Source organism: Pistacia vera, unplaced genomic scaffold, assembly GCF_008641045.1.
Source record: "Pistacia vera cultivar Batoury unplaced genomic scaffold, PisVer_v2 Contig505, whole genome shotgun sequence".
In the NCBI taxonomy this organism is placed as follows: domain Eukaryota; kingdom Viridiplantae; phylum Streptophyta; class Magnoliopsida; order Sapindales; family Anacardiaceae; genus Pistacia; species Pistacia vera.
Genome location: NW_022196341.1, coordinates 605,340 through 609,970, shown reverse-complemented (window position 1 = coordinate 609,970; position 4,631 = coordinate 605,340).

Here is a 4,631-nt window from a genome sequence, read left to right as displayed (position 1 = left end):
TGCAAAGTGAGTTTGAAATGAATGACTTGGGTGGAATGTCTTACTTTCTTGGTATGGAGATTGATCAACATGTGGATGGGATTTTTGTGAATAAAAAAAGGTATGCAAGTGAAGTCTTGAAAAAGTTCTGCATGGAAAACTGCAAACCAGTAAATCTACCTTTGGTTCCAAATTTGAAGCTGTCAAAGTATGAGGATGGCGAGAAGGTTGATGAAGGATTGTACAGGAGTTTAATAGGGTGTCTGTTGTATTTGACAGCAACCAGACCAGATTTAATGTACGCAACCAGTTTGCTTTCTAGATTTATGAGTGAACCAACTGAAACACACTTCAAAACAGCAAAAAGGGTGCTGAGGTATGTAAAAGGAAGCACTGATTATGGGGTGTGGTTCAAGAGATCAGAAGACTTCAGTTTAGTTAGTTATTCGGATAGTGATTAGGCTAGTTTGACAGATGATATGAGGAACACTTCAGGATTTGCATTTTTCCTGAATCATGGTGCTATCTGCTGGCTTTCCAGGAAGCAGGAAATCGTGGCTCAATCCACAGCTGAAGCAGAATATATATCCGCTGTTGCAGCTGTGAATCAAGCCATTTGGTTGAGGAAAATTCTTGATGATTTGAAGCTGAAACAGAACCAAGCTACTGCCATCATGTGTGACAATCAATCCGCAGTAGCTATGGCCAAGAATCCTGTGCAACATGGACATACAAAGCACATAAAAATAAAGTTCCATGCAGTGAGAGAGGCTGAGCAAAGTGGTGAAGTGAAACTGGTACATTGCAGGAGTGAATCGCAAGTGGCTGACATTATGACCAAAGTTGTCTCCAAAGCCAAGTTTGAAGAATTCAGATTCAGAATTGGTGTTTCCAGCCAACCATCAAGGAGGAGTGTTGAACATTGATGCAAGGCTGGAAATGTAGCAGTTTAGTAAAAGTTTTTGAATGTATGATGGCGGCAAAATCTAAACTAAAGTCTGCCAGGGGTCTATTTGATATGCTGCAGTTTTAGCTCATTTTGTAAAAGTGTGATATACATTCCAAATTGTAAGGGATGTTCTGATGCAGTACTTGTTAGTTGATATAAGTGTGTGGCTTTAGATTAATTTAAATTATTATATGTCTGCAAAGTAGGTACAAGTCAGTGTAAAACTTTGCTTTATTAGCTATAATAGAAACATATTTTGGTAATGCAGAAAATCATCCTTCTTCATTCAGTTGAGTAATTTTTCTTTTCTTAGCTAAACTCCAGTCCAAAACAACAACAGTATCGCTTGATATGTACTCCCAGATTATAAGGGATGTGCTGCATAGTTGTTGTTTAGTTGGTATTAAGTCAGTAACTTTAGATTAAATCCGGTTATTATAAGTCTGCATGTTTGGTGTAACAGTATAACATCAGCTTTATTAGTTGAAGTGTAAACTCATTTTGTATATAACAAATAGCAAGAAAAACTTTTCTTTGCCCTGGATCAAGCTCTCTTTCTTTTCTTTGTTATCTCTGGTGCAAAACAATAACAGAAGTTGTCCAAGGAGGAATTCCATATTCACAAACCAATCCATGAAATATGCTTCATATTTAGCGAAACCACCACCTGCATAAGCCCACAAAGGCATAAAAAATTAAGCCTTATGAAGCTATATTATCCAGTAACTCAAGGCACTATTAAGAATAGGAGTTCCAGCTGGGAAATTATACGCGCAGCACGAATGGATCCAACGACTGGAACATATATATTTTCTCGCAAGTATTTAATGAAAGGATCTGCATTAGAGCAAACGAAATAGAGTTTTAGCCTTATAAAGACATAACAGACCGAAGAATGATGAATAGATATGCAGATAGATTAACTTACTAACCTGTCGATTTTCTGCAAAAAAGAAATGTTGTTGTCCCTGCCCTTACACTGCATGTACCATCAGGCGCAAGACAATCCCTGCACTCAGGGGCGGACCCAGGCCATTTGAGAGTAGGCCTGGGCCTACCCTCAAATGAGTAAATAAAAATTTAAAAATTTTTACTTTAATTTTATGGGATAACCAAATAATGAGTGTGAAGAATCCAAGAACAGAGGGCATTTTTATTTCACTACCATATTTTATGCAACAAAAACCACCGCAACTTTAATGATGCAAAAATGCCTCTGCATACACCATCTCTTCCTCTTAACTCAGAAGCTTTTGCAGAAACAATTTAAGTGCTCATTCCTAGCAATGATGTCCTTTGAAATTTAGTAAAAACATTCACTTTGACAAGAATTTTCATAAGTTTTACAGATTATCATAAAGTTGTCCTAAAATTCATAAGAGTAAACTTATAATATTAATCAAACCCACTTCTACAAATGACCTACCACCATTTTTTGAAATAATAAATAAAAAAAGGCAAAAACTTATATAGATAATTGAAAGAATGAATCATTCTTTCAAAAATAATTGTCAATTTTGTGCAACATACAAGACATAACCTTTGAACACAAACTCACGCTCGCTCTTCTCTTCAACTTCAACTCTAAATTCTAAGTATTCGCTTTTTTCAATTGTTTCTTGCATGTTTGGTTACCAGAAAAAATGAGGTTGATTTTTCCACTTTTTTCTTTTAATGTGTTATTTTATTTTATTTTTGTACTCTAAATTCTTAGTTATTTTTCGTTTAACTGTGTTCCTTGATGAGAAAATGAGGCAAAGTTTTGTTCATTATTTTTTTTTTACTGTCTTTATCTTTCGTAATTTTCTCTAAATTCTATAGTTTTTATTTTATTTTATTACGCTATTTTAGTATGTTAGGTTGATGAGAAAATGATGCTAAGTTTTGTTCATTTTTTGACAGTTTTTTTGTTTGTATTTTGCTTTGAATACTATGGTTTGTTTATTTTAATTTATTAAGGTGTTTTTAGTCGGTTAGATTGATGGAAAATGAGGCAAACTTTTATGGTTTTTTTAGCTCCTTTCGTTTAGATATTGCTCTAAATTCTAATTTTTTTATTAAGTATATTTTTTGTAATATGTTTGGCTGATGAGTAAATGAGGCAAAGTTTTGCTAAATTTTTAATCTCGATGGTTGAGTTTTTGATTTTAATAGTTGATTTGGAGTATAAGTTAAAGTTTGACTACTTCTTTGGTGATTTTAATTTATTTCTTTATAAACATTTAGTATTTTACTTGTGTTAGAGTTGTGATTGGACTTTAAATTTGTATTAAATATTTTGGTAGATTGTGATTGCTTTGAACTCTTTTGATTATATTGGATTTAAGTGGATTGTTAGATTCTTGTGATTTTTTGCTTTCTTCGCATTTAAGAGATTTTTCCACATCAAAATTTTCTTATGTTTCCTTGTGAGTTGGATGTGATTTTACATATTTGCTTTCAAGATTTTGCTTCTCGTAGATTTATTTAAGTAGGAAAGTAATTGTTTATTGTATCATTTTCTTTCAGCTTCTTGATATTGTATTATTTTCTTTGCTTAAGGTTTGATGGTTTTTTTAAGTTTTCAATAGTTGGTTAACAACAACGGCGAAGCCGCAGAGGCCCCTCCTCAACAAAATCCTGGGTCTGCCACTGCCTGCACTCAAAGGACCATGTAAGATTGAAATCTGACCGCAGAGACTTGCGGATGGTTTCATAATTATCTGTCTTATTAGCGAACACCTCAGTTTTCCATGTATACGAGTCACTGCATTTAATGAGCAAATGATACTGATACGACAATTCAGAAACAGTAACATTAAAATCAGATTGATTTTCCCTCAGGCAAGGAAATCTTGTAAAAGAGGATCACTAATATTCTGAGAGCACCTGAAGAATCTCGCATAACTGTCGTTACTGTCTAGTTCTAGCCAAAATTACCATTTTTGAAGATTCGTTCTTTATGTCCCCATCTGACGAGATCGGGTGGAAGATGGCAAGTTCCACTGCTTAAATTGACACAACAACACTCATTATATTTTCTTGATGTGAATTCCCTTCATATAGTACTTTCCTAAATGAAATTCCAGGATGTTGGTTGTTCCTGCAAGAAAGTTCGAAGCTACGATGACCACATACCCCTGGATCGCCCTTGAGGCGAAAAGGTATCTTATGTTATTGATGTGTCCACATGAAGAAGAGCATACTTGTTGAAGTTTTCTTGCTTGTTTTTCACCGATGAACAGGAAGATCAACACGGAAACAAGAAAAGTTGAAATAGTCGATAATCCTTCCTTTCTCATGGTCTCTTCTCCAAGGATGAAATGAATGGATAAACAAAATGATCCTTCCCCTCTCATGGTTCTCTTCACGAAGTCCACATCTCCTATCTGTTTTCTTGCCGAAACCAAATTTTTTCTACATATCAATATTTCTTGGTAGGCATGGCAATGTTTCCCAGATTGGGGACCCGTCCCGCCCCGCCCTATATGGGGCGGGGAAGCCCCGATTTTTTCGGGGATAGGGGCGGGGGTGGGGGTGTTTTAATCCCCGTCCTCGTGGATGCGGCGGGGGTGGGTGATGCCTTTCCCCCGACCGCCCAGTATATAATATAAAGTAAAAAAATGTATATATTATTTACTTTTCACTATATCCCTATATTTCACCTAATTACACAATTATCCTACCTATATAAACTCATATTTTCCTAATTTCCCTCACCCTA